Consider the following 17,566-nt stretch of genomic DNA (forward strand, 5'->3'; position numbering starts at 1 on the left):
TCAAGGTTGATGAACACAATCTCATTGGGCACAGGAAACAATTATGATATTCTGAAATTTTGTAGCACTAACACTAGGCTTCTTGCCATAGTTGATTTAAAATAAAACAACATGAAAAATAAAAAATAAAATAAAACAACATGATTTTCTTGTGTTCCTTTTTAACATTTACTCAGTTTTCTACAATGTCTTCAAGGAGCACATGTTATTTATATAATTAGAAAGGAAAATAAATACTCTAAGAAAAAAGAAATCATCCTAAAACAATATGAGATTAAGAAGGTTGAATAAATAGAGACAAAGCTGCTATCCATCAGGTTATTAACCAGAACAATATCAACCAACAGGTTTTACTCCATCATTGGAAGAAATAATTCACATATATAGCCCTGGGGCCACTGGACAATCTTGAAGTGCCTTTAGATGGTTGAATATAGATTGATTCATGAAGCTAATTCTTTGAAAATAGTCCATTTCTCATACCCAGGATAAAAGCAGGGCTGGCTGAATTATCACAAGTCCCCATAGCCTACTACACCAAGTCACAGATTTTAGTGTATCTTCTGGGTTCCTAGTATAGACAGTAAACATACCACTTAGCAACAAACAAGTTTGTATTACCCAGAGTTCTCAAAAGCTTCTATTCTCAGAAATTCCATTAATCTTTTTTTGGCCTGCCAAGCCTCCTTAGTTGGATATTCCTTTTGTCCAAAGACATCCCTGAATGTCCAGCTGAGGATTTCTGCTAATTAATTTTTTCTATAATAATTAGGACCCTTTAAAAGTCATGATTTGCTCCTCCTTTTAATTAGCTGAAATGACTAGAAAGTATATTTGCACAGCACTTTACCTCTAATTGATTCCATTCTTCACTTTCTTTAATTAATTTTTATGAAATGATGAAGCGTTTTTGCCTTTGGGCCTCTGTCACATTTGTGTGTGAGTTTGCATGTGTATCTACACAGTTGTGTGTTCATCTATAAGTGCTACTTTGCCACTGACTTTGCCCGACAGCAGTCTTGAAAAGAAAAGTAAAGAAAATATATGTTGCACATGATATACATACTTGCACCATAGATGATTTTCATCTTCTGATTTGAGGTATCTTTAGCACTGTTTTCAGTTCTTATTTTTCTTGAAGTCTTAAGGATTTATAAAGTGTGATCTGTCTTATCATCACTCCATCCTTAGACTGTTAAGAATAGATTATCACTTCGTGCTTGACTAGACCTGCAGTTCTGAACTTTGAAATACCGTAGAACCCAGTTCACATCTTGAAGTGATAGCAACTTTCCCGTCTAATGAGAGATGCTGAGTTTGGGGTACCTAGACTACCAACGAAGGCAGTATCTCCCTCCATCTGCAATTTGTCCTCTTTACTAGGGATCTCTAATGATTTTTTTCCTTATAGAAGTCAAACTTTGCATGTCTTAGGTTAGGAATTGTTGCTTTTCCTGGCTTCTTGAGATGGGTTGTTGTCTGTATAGCAGCCTGCCTGTGAGAAGAAAAAAGGCCTCAGCAATAATTACTGTTTGCAACTGAAATACAATAGCTTCTCTCCCTTTTTCATCCTGTGGAAACATTGGTTTCTCACTCTACATCTGTGCATTTGATTTTGTTCATCCTGGTGTTGCCATTTAATGTTTTATTCATGTGGGTCTTGTCATTGTAGATAAATTAGAAACTCCCCACAAGGAGGACCACATCTGCATATCTGCACCCCACTGTGGAGATCAGGGAGTCACTCCTCTGCAGAACTTACCTAACTAAATTTAATAGCCCAATGGTTAAAGCGCAGGAATGGAAAGCAAGTGTCATGTCTAAGGAATACAGTTACGGCAAAAGTCTCTGTAATTCATTTGAGGAATGATCTTAATCCCCACTATCTTTTGCATGTATTTTCCACAGTGTCCTCAGTCTAAAGCTTTGCTCCAAGCGTGATGCTCAGACCAACAGCCTAAGTTAGCATCACCTCAGTTTGTTAGAGATGAAAAATCTTGAGCCCCATCCCAGCTCTACTGAATTAGAATCTGTATCTTAATAAGACTCCAGGTGGGGGCTCCTGGGTGGCTCATTGGGTTAAGCATCCAACTTTGGCTCTGGTCATGATCTCCCAGTTCGGGAGATGGAACCCCATGTCAGGCTCTGTGCTGACAGCACAGAGCTTGCTTGGGATTCTCTCTCTCCCGCTCTTTCTCAAAAATAAATAAATAAACATTTAAAAAATAAGACTCCAGGTGATTTGTAAACACATAAAATTTGTGAAGGCCTACTCTAAAATATATGTCCATTGTTTTCCACCAATATCGTCACCACCACCACCACCTTGCTATTATTTATTGAATATAAAGAGATGTCAGAAACCCTGGTAAGCCCTTCACACCCATTATCCCATCAAACACTCACAATTACCCTTTGTGGTAGGTACTAATTTATTTCAGTTTTATGTAACAAGATCTTATAGTTGGTAACTGGTGGACCTAAGTCTCACGTGCAATTCTGTTTGGTCCTATAATATTTACTCTTCATCTCCACATTTCGGTGTCTTCCTTTTTTTTTTTTAATTTTTTTAAATGTTTATTTATTTTTGAGAGAGACAGAGACAGAATGCGAGTGGGTTAGGGGCAGAGAGAGAGGGAGACACAGAATCCGAAGCAGGCTCCAGGCTCCGAGCTGTTGGCACAGAGCCCGATGCAGGGCTTGAACTCATAAGCTGTGAGATCATGACCTGAGCCGAAGTCAGACGCTCAATGGACTGAGCCACCCAGGCACTCCTCAGCGTCTTCCTTTTTATTTTTTTTTAATTTTTTTTTCAACGTTTGTATTTATTTTTGGGACAGAGAGAGACAGAGCATGAACGGGGGAGGGACAGAGAGAGAGGGAGACACAGAATCGGAAACAGGCTCCAGGCTCCGAGCCATCAGCCCAGAGCCCGACGCGGGGCTCGAACTCACGGACCGCGAGATCGTGACCTGAGCTGAAGTCGGACGCTTAACTGACTGCGCCACACAGGCGCCCCAGCGTCTTCCTTTTTAAGTGAGACTTCCTATCAGTTGCAGAGATGGATGCTTTTCAGTGGAAATACCATCTAATTGACAAAAGTTGTACCTGAAGATATAGTTCTTCCTGCTGTATGGAAGTCTGACTCACTTCTATTGAAACAGAACTTAATTTTTTAAATTATCTTTTGTTTTTCTTAATTTTTTTTATTTTTCCCCTAAGAAGTCTTCCATAATTAGCCTCCTTAACCACCTATTATTTGTTATTTTCCCCTGGAGAGAAAAGAAGCCACTCAAGGGTTTAGAAATTATAATTATCATAATTTGCTCTTGTTGAATCCCTCAGCTTTCAGTTTCTCCTTTTACTTAGGAAATTCACGCAAAAAAAAAAAGTGTCATTTAAAGAAAACCCAAGATTTCATATAGACCCACTTTATATAATAGAGAAAGCAGTGTTTTCAAGAAATTTAAACCCCTTAAGAAACTTTCTCAAAATCAAAATGCATCGTGTTTTTTTTTCATAAATTGGGGAGCAGTTTCCACCAGTGGAAGTTGTTAAATGCTGCAGAGGTGTTTAAGGAAGAAGGACATGTAGAGTAGAGGTTAAGAGCATTGGCCTTGGAGTCCAGCTGACAGGTGTTCCAAATCTCTTCTCCACTGCCTATTGTCTTTGTGGACTTGGTTCACTTGCTTCCCTCTCTTCTTACTGGTTTCTTCTCCACAGCAGCATCAGAATTTCCTCTCCTGGGGAGCACAAAAAAATAGGGAGATAGTATACTTGAGAAACATAGCTCTCAGCAGGAAGTAGACCTAGCATTCAGTACATAGTAACGTTCAGTAAAGTTGTTTTCTTGCAGAAGGGTTATTTTTCATAAACAAATACAGTGCGTCATGTCACTTCTCTTTCCCTTCCTTTGGTTGTGAGACAATTTTCCTTTTTCCTTTAGTCACCTTAATAGGAAAAGCTTTTCAGACAAACAAGGTGTTTTTGAGTTAGTGATTGATTTTAGACCTAGCTTTTGAAGTCTCTCCCTCCCTCTCTCCCTCTTTTTCTCCCTGTTTCTCACCCTCTCTCTCCTTCCTTGTCTCTCTTTCTCTTTCTCCCGCTCTTCCTTCTCTCTTTCTCCCTCTCCCTCTGCCCTCTTTCTTACCTCCTCTCTTTCTCTCCACTCCCTTCTCTATCTCTCTTTCTCTTTCTCTCCCTCTCCCATCTCTCTCTTTAACTTCGCAAAGTCAGCTATCCAAGAGCAACCAATTCTCATAAAGTCATGGATACCAATCCAAACTTTGCTGAATGTCAGACTGATTATTGTAATGGTAGCTTGACAAACTAGGCTCAGTGGATACAGTGAAAAGAAGGTTGCTTCACACTCACTTGTGACCCTCGGTCCTAATCCATATGCTCTCCTAACCCACTGATTTTATTTTAGTTTTTTTTTTTTTTTTATTGTTACATTTTTTTTTATTTATATATGAAATTTATTGTCAAATTGGTTTCCATACAACACCCAGTGCTCATCCCAAAAGGTGCCCTCCTCAATACCCATCACCCACCCTCTCCTCCCTCCCACCCCCCATCAACCCTTAGTTTGTTCTCAGTTCTCAACAGTCTCTTATGCTTTGGCTCTCTCCCACTCTAACCTCTTTTTTTTTTTTTTTTTTTTTGTTCCCCTCCCCCATGGGTTTCTCTTAAGTTTCTCAGGATCCACATAAGAGTGAAACCATATGGTATCTGTCTTTCTCTGTATGGCTTATTTCACTTAGCATCACACTCTCCAGTTCCATCCACGTTGCTACAAAAGGCCATATTTCATTTTTTCTCATTGCCACGTAGTACTCCATTGTGTATATAAACCACAATTTCTTTATCCATTCATCAGTTGATGGACATTTAGGCTCTTTCCATAATTTGGCTATTGTTGAGAGTGCTGCTATGAACATTGGGGTACAAGTGCCCCTATGCATCAGTACTCCTGTGTCCCTTGGATAAATTCCTAGCAGTGCTATTGCTGGGTCATAGGGTAGGTCTATTTTTAATTTTCTGAGGAACCTCCACACTGCTTTCCAGAGCGGCTGCACCAATTTGCATTCCCACCAACAGTGCAAGAGGGTTCCCGTTTCTCCACATCCTCTCCAGCATCTATAGTCTCCTGATTTGTTCATTTTGGCCACTCTGACTGGCATGAGGTGATATCTGAGTGTGGTTTTGATTTGTATTTCCCTGATAAGGAGCGACGCTGAACATCTTTTCATGTGCCTGTTGGCCATCCGGATATCTTCTTTAGAGAAGTGTCTATTCATGTTTTCTGCCCATTTCTTCACTGGGTTATTTGCTTTTCGGGTGTGGAGTTTGGTGAGCTCTTTATAGATTTTGGATACTAGCCCTTTGTCCGATATGTCATTTGCAAAGATCTTTTCCCATTCCGTTGGTTGCCTTTTAGTTTTGTTGGTTGTTTCCTTTGCTGTGCAGAAGCTTTTTATCTTCATAAGGTCCCAGTAATTCACTTTTGCTTTTAATTCCCTTGCCTTTGGGGATGTGTCGAGTAAGAGATTGCTACGGCTGAGGTCAGAGAGGTCTTTTCCTGCTTTCTCCTCTAAGGTTTTGATGGTTTCCTGTCTCACATTCAGGTCCTTTATCCATTTTGAGTTTCTTTTTGTGAATGGTGTGAGAAAGTGGTCTAGTTTCAACCTTCTGCATGTTGCTGTCCAGTTCTCCCAGCACCATTTGTTAAAGAGACTGTCTTTTTTCCATTGGATGTTCTTTCCTGCTTTGTCAAAGATGAGTTGGCCGTACGTTTGTGGGTCTAGTTCCGGGGTTTCTATTCTATTCCATTGGTCTATGTGTCTGTTTTGGTGCCAATACCATGCTGTCTTGATGATGACAGCTTTGTAGTAGAGGCTAAAGTCTGGGATTGTGATGCCTCCTGCTTTGGTCTTCTTCTTCAAAATTACTTTGGCTATTCGGGGCCTTTTGTGGTTCCATATGAATTTTAGGATTGCTTGTTCTAGTTTCAAGAAGAATGCTGGTGCAATTTTGATTGGGATTGCATTGAATGTGTAGATAGCTTTGGGTAGTATTGACATTTTGACAATATTTATTCTTCCAATCCATGAGCAGGGAATGTCTTTCCATTTCTTTAAATCTTCTTCAATTACCTTCATAAGCTTTCTATAGTTTTCAGCATACAGATCCTTTACATCTTTGGTTAGATTGATTCCTAGGTATTTTATGCTTCTTGGTGCAATTGTGAATGGGATCAGTTTCTTTATTTGTCTTTCTGTTGCTTCATTGTTAGTGTATAAGAATGCAACTGATTTCTGTACATTGATTTTGTATCCTGCAACTTTGCTGAATTCATGTATCAGTTCTAGCAGACTTTTGGTGGAGTCTATCGGATTTTCCATGTATAATATCATGTCATCTGCAAAGAGCGAAAGCTTGACTTCATCTTTGCCAATTTTGACGCCTTTGATTTCCTTTTGTTGTCTGATTGCTGATGCTAGAACTTCCAGCACTATGTTAAACAACAGCGGTGAGAGTGGGCATCCCTGTCGTGTTCCTGATCTCAGGGAAAAAGCTCTCAGTTTTTCCCCGTTGAGGATGATGTTAGCTGTGGGCTTTTCATAAATGGCTTTTATGATCTTTAAGTATGTTCCTTCTATCCCGACTTTCTCAAGAGTTTTTATTAAGAAAGGGTGCTGGATTTTGTCAAAGGCCTTTTCTGCATCGATTGACAGGATCATATGGTTCTTCTCTTTTTTTTTGTTAATGTGATGTATCACGTTGATTGATTTGCGAATGTTGAACCAGCCCTGCATCCCAGGAATGAATCCCACTTGATCATGGTGAATAATTCTTTTTATATGCCGTTGAATTCGATTTGCTAGTATCTTATTGAGAATTTTTGCATCCATATTCATCAGGGATATTGGCCTGTAGTTCTCTTTTTTTACTGGGTCTCTGTCTGGTTTAGGAATCAAAGTAATACTGGCTTCATAGAATGAGTCTGGAAGTTTTCCTTCCCTTTCTATTTCTTGGAATAGCTTGAGAAGGATAGGTATTATCTCTGCTTTAAACGTCTGGTAGAACTCCCCTGGGAAGCCATCTGGTCCTGGACTCTTATTTGTTGGGAGATTTTTGATAACCGATTCAATTTCTTCGCTGGTTATGGGTCTGTTCAAGCTTTCTATTTCCTCCTGATTGAGTTTTGGAAGAGTGTGGGTGTTCAGGAATTTTTCCATTTCTTCTAGGTTGTCCAATTTGTTGGCATATAATTTTTCATAGTATTCCCTGATAATTGTTTGTATCTCTGAGGGATTGGTTGTAATAATTCCATTTTCATTCATGATTTTATCTATTTGGGTCATCTCCCTTTTCTTTTTGAGAAGCCTGGCTAGAGGTTTGTCAATTTTGTTTATTTTTTCAAAAAACCAACTCTTGGTTTCATTGATCTGCTCTACAGTTTTTTTAGATTCTATATTGTTTATTTCTGCTCTGATCTTTATTATTTCTCTTCTTCTGCTGGGTTTAGGCTGCCTTTGCTGTTCTGCTTCTATTTCCTTTAGGTGTGCTGTTAGATTTTGTATTTGGGATTTTTCTTGTTTCTTGAGATAGGCCTGGATTGCAATGTATTTTCCTCTCAGGACTGCCTTTGCTGCGTCCCAAAGCGTTTGGATTGTTGTATTTTCATTTTCGTTTGTTTCCATATATTTTTTAATTTCTTCTCTAATTGCCTGGTTGACCCACTCATTCGTTAGTAGGGTGTTCTTTAACCTCCATGCTTTTGGAGGTTTTCCAGACTTTTTTCTGTGGTTGATTTCAAGCTTCATAGCGTTGTGGTCTGAAAGTATGCATGGTATGATTTCAATTCTTGTAAACTTATGAAGGGCTGTTTTGTGACCCAGTATATGATCTATCTTGGAGAATGTTCCATGTGCACTCGAGAAGAAAGTATATTCTGTTGCTTTGGGATGCAGAGTTCTAAATATATCTGTCAAGTCCATCTGATCCAATGTCTCATTCAGGGCCCTTGTTTCTTTATTGACCATGTGTCTAGATGATCTATCCATTTCTGTAAGTGGGGTGTTAAAGTCCCCTGCAATTACCACATTCTTATCAATAAGGTTGCTTGTGTTTATGAGTAATTGTTTTATATATTTGGGCGCTCCGGTATTCGGCGCATAGACATTTATAATTGTTAGCTCTTCCTGATGGATAGACCCTGTCACTATTATATAATGTCCTTCTTCATCTCTTGTTACAGCCTTTAATTTAAAGTCTAGTTTGTCTGATATAAGGATGGCTACTCCAGCTTTCTTTTGGCTTCCAGTAGCATGATAAATAGTTCTCCATCCCCTCACTCTCAATCTAAAGGTGTCCTCAGGTCTAAAATGAGTCTCTTGTAGACAGCAAATAGATGGGTCTTGTTTTTTTATCCATTCTGATACCCTATGTCTTTTGGTTGGCGCATTTAATCCATTTACATTCAGTGTTATTATAGAAAGATATGGGTTTAGAGTCATTGTGATGTCTGTATGTTTTATGCTTGTAGTGATGTCTCTGGTACTTTGTCTCACAGGGTCCCCCTTAGGATCTCTTGTAGGGCTGGTTTAGTGGTGACAAATTCCTTCAGTTTTTGTTTGTTTGGGAAGACCTTTATCTCTCCTTCTATTCTAAATGACAGACTTGCTGGATAAAGGATTCTCGGCTGCATATTTTTTCTGTCTAGCACACTGAAAATCTCGTGCCAATTCTTTCTGGCCTGCCAAGTTTCAAAAGAGAGATCAGTCACGAGTCTTATAGGTCTCCCTTTATATGTGAGGGCACGTTTACCCCTTGCTGCTTTCAGAATTTTCTCTTTATCCTTGTATTTTGCCAGTTTCACTATGATATGTCGTGCAGAAGATCGATTCAAGTTACGTCTGAAGGGAGTTCTCTGTGCCTCTTGGATTTCAATGCCTTTTTCCTTCCCCAGTTCAGGGAAGTTCTCAGCTATGATTTCTTCAAGTACCCCTTCAGCACCTTTCCCTCTCTCTTCCTCCTCTGGGATACCAATGATGCGTATATTATTTCTTTTTAGTGTATCACTTAGTTCTCTAATTTTCCCCTCATATTCCTGGATTTTTTTATCCCTCTTTTTCTCAGCTTCCTCTTTTTCCATAACTTTATCTTCTAGTTCACCTATTCTCTCCTCTGCCTCTTCAATCCGAGCCGTGGTGGTTTCCATTTTGTTATGCATTTCGTTTAAAGCGTTTTTCAGCTCCTCGTGACTGTTCCTTAGTCCCTTGATCTCTGTAGCAAGAGATTCTCTGCTGTCAGCTATACTGTTTTCAAGCCCAGCGATTAATTTGATGACTATTATTCTAAATTCACTTTCTGTTATATTATTTAAATCCTTTTTGATCAGCTCATTAGCTGTTGTTATTTCCTGGAGATTCTTCTGAGGGGAATTCTTCCGCTTGGTCATTTTGGATAGTCCCTGGCGTGGTGAGGACCTGCAGGGCACTTCCCCTGTGCTGTGGTGTATAACTGGAGTTGGTGGGCGGAGCCGCAGTCAGACCTGATGTCTGCTCCCAGCCCACCGCTGGGGCCACAGTCAGACTGGTGCGTGCCTTCTCTTCCCCTCTCCTAGGGGCGGGATTCACTGTGGGGTGGGGTGGTCCGTCTGGGCTACTTGCACACTGCCAGGCTTGTGATGCTGGGGATCTGGCGTCTTAGCTGGGGTGGGTAGGCAAGGTGCACAGGGGCAGGAGGGGCAGTCTTAGCTCGCTTCTCCTTAGGTGATCCACTTCAGGGGGGGCCCTGTGGCAGCAGGAGGGAGTCAGATCCGCTGCCGGAGGTTTGGCTCCGCAGAAGCGCAGAGTTGGGTGTTTGCGCGGAGCGAGCAAGTTCCCTGGCAGGAACTGGTTCTCTTTGGGATTTTGGCTGGGGGGATGGGCGGGGAAGATGGCGCTGGCGAGCGCCTTTGTTCCCCACCAAACTGAGCTCTGTCGTCCGGGGGCTCAGCAGCTCTCCTTCCCTTTGTCCTCCAGCCTTCCCGCTTTCTGAGCAGAGCTGTTAACTTATGACTTCCCAGACGCTAAGTCGCGCTTGCTGTCGGAACACAGTCCGTCAGGCCCCTCCGCTTTTTGCAAGCCAGACTCGGGGGCTCTGCTTGGCCGGCGAGCCGCCCCTCCGCTCCGGCTCCCTCCCGCCAGTCCGTGGAGCGCGCACCGCCTCGCCGCCCTTCCTACCCTCTTCCGTGGGCCTCTCGTCTGCGCTTGGCTCCGGCGACTCCGTTCTGCTAATCCTCTGGTGGTTTTCTGGGTTATTTAGGCAGGTGTAGGTGGAATCTAAGTGATCAGCAGGACGCGCGGTGAGCCCAGCGTCCTCCTACGCCGCCATCTTCCTCTTGTCTCTTATTTTAGTTTTTTTTCCACCTTTACGTTACATCACACCCAAGTTATTTATTAATTATATCTATGGGTTTGTTTCTCCCAGAATCCAAAGTATTCGTACTGATGATCTCAAGTGCATAAAGCAATATTTTCAATACAGAAAGTAGCATGGAGACTGTTGTTAAAGTAGCTGGAGTTTTTCACTTAAAGAAACCTTGAGTTTTATAAAATGTCTTAAATTGCCTAATGACAAAATAGGACTATATAGTTAAATTTAAACTTGTTCCAACAGGCAGATATTTTACAACCCACAGAGGGTCTCACGCAGGGTCAGCTGACTCTCTTTTAGTTCACATCAACTCTGATGCCACAGACCATTCAGTATCCACATAGAAGATCCCATTTGCTTCAAGCATACACTGAATTTTGTGATTTGCCTGAAGATTTTCAGTATAGCCCACTGATTTGAAAATTCCGCCTTGGGGTAGGCAGGTTGATCAGAAGTAAGGTTATCTCAAAATGTTGCTTTTACTTGCTTGTTAGATGCAGACTCACTTGAATTAATGGGAACCCTCAGAGTGGTCAAGTCTTACTAGTTGTACTACAAATATATATGTAGTTTGCTATCCTTTTGTTACCAAATATTTAGAAGGTTAAGTACTTGGACATCATCCATGAAACTTTGCTGGCATTTTCTTGGGCATGGTACAAAATCAGTCTAGTGTAACTAAACACCATGTCAATTGCAACATTCTAGAATATGATCATTAATTTCATCTCTAGAATAGTGCACTCTCAAGGTACGATACTGGTTTTTAAATGGGTAAATATTGTTTGGGTCATTAGCATATGATTTTGTGTATTCTTGGTTGATGGCTTTTTGCATATTCTGTGAAAAGCTGAAAGCTTTCTAATTTGTCTCAAGTCTTTCCAAACTCATAATCCTCCTCCAGACATTGCCTCCAGCAACTAATCTTGCTCCCTATTGCTCTAGATTGTCATAGTATCTTGCAATCATCTCTAAAAATGACCTTCCTGTCCTGAATGTTAACATACACCAAACCCAAACTTCACGTTGCCTTCAACTCTCTTCTCAACATATGACAATATCCTCCAATTTGAAGACTATTTGTAGTTCTCCATTGTCCATAATTGGAATTGCTAACACTTTTCCCACACTGATTTAGTACTGGTGTAGTGCTAAATATTTACATGCATTAGGTCATTTGTCCTTCTCAGCATTCAGTGAGGTAAGAGCTATTATCAGATCCACATTACCAATGACTCTCACAGAACCTAGTAAACTACTTAAGGCCACACAGCTACTAAATGTGGGCACCAGATATTAAACTCGACTTTGCCAGATTTCAGAGCCCCACACCTGTATCTGCCATGCTTTCTTGCCTGCAGAATCGATATCAAACTTCTTAATCTATCATCCAATACTTTTCACAGTAAGATTTGATGCTATCTTCCCACCTTTATCTCCTACAATACTCCTGCAATATAGAGGGGTACAGCCCATGATCTGTGAGCATTTCCTGTATTTTATTATTCCTATGTTTTGTTTATGCTACTCCCTCGCTTTTAATACCATTCCCACTTTTATGCATGTTCAAAAACCTTCATCTTTTGGATGCCATCACCTATATTAGATTTTCTGTGATTTTTAAAAATTAACATTAAACTCCCTACCATAGTGTAATAGTACTGTTTTGCTTACCACATCCATAATTTGTTCTACAGGTGGATTTGTTGTGTAAGCTTCTTAAAGGCACATTGCATAATAAATACCTCTTGGGTAAACCTGAATGCTTATCTATTCTACCTTTAATCTCTATCCTTAAAAATGAAAATATAGTTAAATATCAGAAACAAATTTTGAATATGTTGTTCACCTTACTTGTTTAAATTAGCAAATGGAAATTTAATCTGGTATTTTTACTTTTTCTTTGGAAATCCTTATTACATTAAAATAAGAGAAAAATTGATATGTGTTTGAACTATTACTACTGCTTTTTGTTTTTGTCTTTTACAGCTGTGAAATTTTCCTGAAAAAAATTGTTCCCTCAGAATAGAGAAATTTAGTTTGTATGTTCTCTGTCTTTAACCAGGAGGCTGAAGGGCAAATGTCAACACACAGAAACTAAAGAACATACCTATGAAGCCTCCCCAGATAAGGTGCATAGTAATGGACTGGTGCCATAGGCCCTTTTTTGTCCCTTGTAACTTTATAAAAGCCACAAAGCACTAGTTACTTTTGATTTACAATAGAGGTAATGTCATCCTTATAATGAAAAAAAATAAAAGAAGGAAAACAAGGTCTATATTTTCAGACCCTGAGATTCAATTTCTCATGAAGATCAATGACAGTTTTATTCTCTACAGAGATGAACTATCCCTTTTGCTATAAAATTATCACCTTTTTTCAGACCTTATGTTGTTGCTAGGGAATTGTGAAGCTAGAGTTGTAATAGGAAGCTTTAACAATAGAAAAACATTACATTTGAACATTGCTTTGTATAACTTGCTTCTCTTTTCACACAAGAGACATGATTCCACTACTTGAACTGTGGGGATAGAGTAAAAAGGGGTCTGGGTCATTAGGTTGCTGATGGAACTAGAAGATCCAGTGTTTTCTGAGAGCAACTAGGAGAGGATAAGGCAAGGGATAAGGCCAGAAGTACTTGGAGGTCAGCTCAGGAAAAATACATATTTATGTTACATATAATATTATATTTTACTGTGGGAGAAGCTCCAAAGGGGAGGTATGCTAACTGCTCTAATGCATCCATGGTGCCTTCATTGAGTGTTTACCCTGTGCCCACCCTTGTGCCAAGGGTCAAGAGAAATAACATATCACAATAACATATCAATAGAGAAGCATCAGCCATTAGTCTCTGAATTTAAGACTTTGCAGTCTAATCGTTTACAGTATACAGCCATGCTGTCATTTATGCATTTCTCAAAAGATTATTGAATAGCTATGTACTGTCTACCAGGAAATAGAATGAGTGCTGGGAAGTTAGAAGGACACAGCCCTACCCTCATGTCACTTTTAGTCTAAGGAGATGGACAAGCACCATAAATATCTTCTCAATAAAAAACATAGCCAACATATTCCATTCTAGTGGCTTGGGATATCCCACATTGACATCCTCCACATTATCGGATAAGCAGGAATTCATTCTTTTTCAGTTACTTTCTTTCTCAGGGATCTGTCCAAAAAAATGGAAGTATGGCTCGGTCTTCTTCAAAGATCAGTCTTAGCTGCTATGTGCTTTCTCTGAGTATATCAGAAATTGAGATACAACCTCTTTGGGGTCACTTTTTTCTAGGTTTATTGAGGTACAGATTTCAAATAAAAAATTGTATGTATTTAAGGCATACGGTGTGATGGGGGTTTTTGTTTTGTTTTGTTTTAAGTTTTATTTATTTGAGAAAGAGAGATAGGAGGGGAGGGGCAGAGAGATAGGGAGAGAGAGAGAGAGAGAGAGAGAGAGAGAGAGAGAGAGAGAGAGAAAGGGACAGAAAGAGAGAATGAGAATCCCAAGCAGGCTCCACACTGTCAGATCATGATCTGAGCCAAAGTCAGGAGTCAGATGCTTAACAGACTGAGCCACCCAGGCAAAACACCGTGATGTTTTGATATACACTGAAAAATGATTATCACAATAAAACTAATTAATATATCTATCACTTCATATGGTTACCTATTTTTTGTGTGTGGTAATAATATTTAAGATTTATTCTCTTAGCAAATTTCCAGGATAAAATACAGTATACTTAATTATAATCACCACGTTGAACATTAGATCTTCAGGACTTATTCATGCTGCGTAACTGAAACTTTGTACCCTTTGACTAACATCTCCCCATCTCCCCCAGCTCCTGATAATCATCATTCTACTCTTTGCTTTCTAAGAGCTTAACTTTTGTAGATTCCACACATAAGTGAAATCATGCAATGTTTGTCTTTCTCCACCTTCATTATTTTACTTAGTACTCCACATTCATCCACAGGGTCATAAATGACAAGGTTTGCTTCTTTTTCAAGGCTGAATTCCATTACGCATATTTTCCACATTTTCTTTATGTGTTCATCCAACAGGAACTGGGTTGTTTCCGTATCTATTGTGAATAATAACGCAATGGACCTGGGAGTGCGGCTATCACTTCCAGATACCAATTACATTTCCTTGGCTATAAACTCAGAAGTGAGATTGTGGGATCATATTGTAGTTTTATTTTTAATTACTTGAGGAAACTCCATATTTTTTCCCACAATACCTATACCAACTTACATTCCCCACCACCAGTATACAAGGATCTTTTTTTCTCGACATTCTTGTCCACATTTGTTCTCTTTGGTCTTTTTGATAATAGTCATTCTAAAAAGTATGAGGTGATATCTCATTGTGGCTTTGGTTTTGAATTTCCCTGATGATTAGTCATGTTGAGCATAATTTCATATACCCGTTGACCATTTGCTTGTCATCTTTAGGGAAAATGTCTATTCAAATCCGTTGCCCACTTTTAATCAAATTACTAGTTTCCTTACTATTGAGTTGTTTGAGCTCCTTATTATTTTAGATATTAACCCCTTATCAGATTATGGTTTCTAAATATTTTATCTCATTCCATAGGTTGTCTCTTCGAATTGTTGATGTTTTCTTCTGCTTTCTTTTGCAGAAGTTTTTAGCTTGATGCGATTCCATTTATCTACTTTTTTTGTTGTTGCCTGTGTTTTGACGGTTATAGCCAAAAAAATCACTGCCCTGACCAACATCAAGAAGACTTTTGTCTGTTTTCTTCTAGTAGTTTTACAGTTTTAAGCCTTATGTGTATGTCTTCAGTACATTTGGAGTTGATACTTGTATATGGTGTGAGATAAGGGTCCAATTTCATCCTCAGCATGTGAATATCCAGTTTTCCTAGCACCATTCACTGAAGAGACTCCTCTTATCCCGTTGTTTGTTCTTGGTACCTTTGTAGATGATCAACTGACTATAAATGCCTGGATTCAATTCTGTGTTCTCTATTCTGTTTCATTGGCCTGTATGTCTATTTTTGTGCTGAAACCATACTGTCTCTTTTTAATGTATGATGTCAAATGTATGTTTTTCATAGATGCCTTTTATCAAGTTGTGCAAGTTCACTTTTATTCAAAGTTTATTGAGAGTTTTCAATCACTATGAGGTGATGAATTGTGTCCGTTACGTTTTCTGTGTATAATGATGATTATGTTTTTTTTGTCCTTCTATTAATACATTGTATTATATTAATTAGTTTTCAATGATAAGCCATCCTTACTTGGATGTGAATTTGAAATAGACTGGTATTAATTCATCTTTGAATGTTTGGTGGAATTAACCAGTGAAGCCATCAGGTCCTGAGCTTTTCTTTCTTGGGAGATTTTTATTATTGAATCAATCTTTTTACCAGTATTTTGTCTATTCATATTTTCTGTTTCTTCATGATTCAGGTGTGGTAGGTTGTATTGTATGTTTATCAGAATTCATCCATTTATTTAGGTGATCCACTTTGTCAGTATATAATTATTTATAGTAGTTTCTTGTGATCCTTATGTTTCTAGGGTATCAGCTACAGTGTTTCTTATTTCATTGATAATTTTGAGTCTGCTCTTCTTCTCTTAGTCTGGCTAAAGGTTTCTCAGTTTTATCTTTTCAACAAACCAACTCTTAGTTTTATTAGTCATTTCTGCTGTTTTTCTACTTTCTATTTCATTTACTTCTGCTCTGCTCTTTGTTATTTCCTTCTTTCTGCCAACTTTGAGCTTGGTTTGTTCTTTTTCTAGTTCCTGGGAGGTATATCATTAGATAGTTTATCTGAGACATTTCTTGGTTCTTAATGTGGGTATTTATCGCTATAAACTTCCCTCAAAGGAATTATTTTGCTGTATCCCTTAAATTTTGGCATATTGTGTTTCTATTTTCATTGTCTCAAGATATTTTTTTATTTTCCTTTTGACTTTTTCTTTGAACCATTGACTAGTCAGTATAATTCCCGTATACCTGTGAATTTTCCAATATTCTTCCTGTTATCAACTTCTCATTTCGTACCATTGTGGTCCAAAAAGATACTTGGTATTTTTTGTTTTCTTAAATATGTTAAGATGTGTTTTGTGCCCTAATTTATCTGTCCTGGAGACTGTTTTGTATGTGCTTGTAAAGAATGTATATTCTGCTGCTGTTGGATGGAATGTTTTGTATTAGTCTGTAAGATCCATTGGTCTCTGGTGTTATTTAAGTCCAGTGTTTCCTTACTGATTTTCTGTCAGGATGATATATCCATTGTTGAAAGTAGGGTATCCAAGTCCCCTACTATTATTATATTGCTAAGATATGACCCCTTGAGGCCTAAAGACAATCACTGTCCATGCTTACAATCTCTGAAACTGAATGCTATTGCTACTGTTACTGCTTCATCGCCTCTTGATGTCAGACGTAGGTGAAATTATACTCAGTAAAGGAGACTCATTGTCAATTGTTATTACTCCCAATGATATAACTTTTAGAATCATTGACATAGCCTTTTCTGTACAATGACAGGGTTAGGAAATAATCTCTCTGACCAAGCACCAAGATTTCACTTCCATATTGGATTGTTTTGGGAAAGGTGAATTCACTAATCCTATCTCCTTCTACCTCAACAGCAAATTATTTTTCATGTGCCTCTTTGTACTTCTCCTACTATTTAGCCATGGCCAGATCCCAGTTGATCTGACCCTTTGGTGTGAAGTCTCAAAGATACTTGGTCATCTCTCATTCCAAAAGGTCTCCCACTCCTCTATAACATCATGTAGTCCCCACTGCACTCTAGACAGCAATAATCAAGCTTCATATTTCCTTGAATATGTTAAAAGGGAGGTAACACATCTCTTGGTGCTTGTGGGGCTGGAGTCCCAGCACTGTCTCACTCAAAATGTTAGAAAATGATCAGGAGAAGTGTCTATAGCACAATGAAAGAATACAAATGACTGAATATAACCAGGTATAAAAGATACAAGACAGACTGTAAATCCCTTTGGTCTTCTATACCTTCACCAAGAGGACCTCTACTTTCCTGCCTTCACAGTCACCATCACTCTCCCTCAAATAATACATCACTCCTTTTATGTACCCTAAAGGATAGAAGAATTAGATACAAGAATCAGAGGCAGAAAGGTG

General features: G+C 39.0%; 1 long non-coding RNA gene across 1 annotated transcript in view; it reads left to right on the forward strand.

Moving 5' to 3' along the window:
- LOC147583505 (uncharacterized) overlaps positions 1-17,566 on the forward strand; it is a 292,328-nt gene that overhangs the window by 91,646 nt on the left and 183,116 nt on the right. The gene's annotated exons all lie outside the window — the stretch shown is intronic.

The sequence above is a fragment of the Puma concolor genome, chromosome A2 (assembly GCF_028749965.1).
Source record: "Puma concolor isolate L17-30 chromosome A2, mPumCon1.1.hap2, whole genome shotgun sequence".
Classification (NCBI taxonomy): Eukaryota; Metazoa; Chordata; class Mammalia; order Carnivora; family Felidae; genus Puma; species Puma concolor.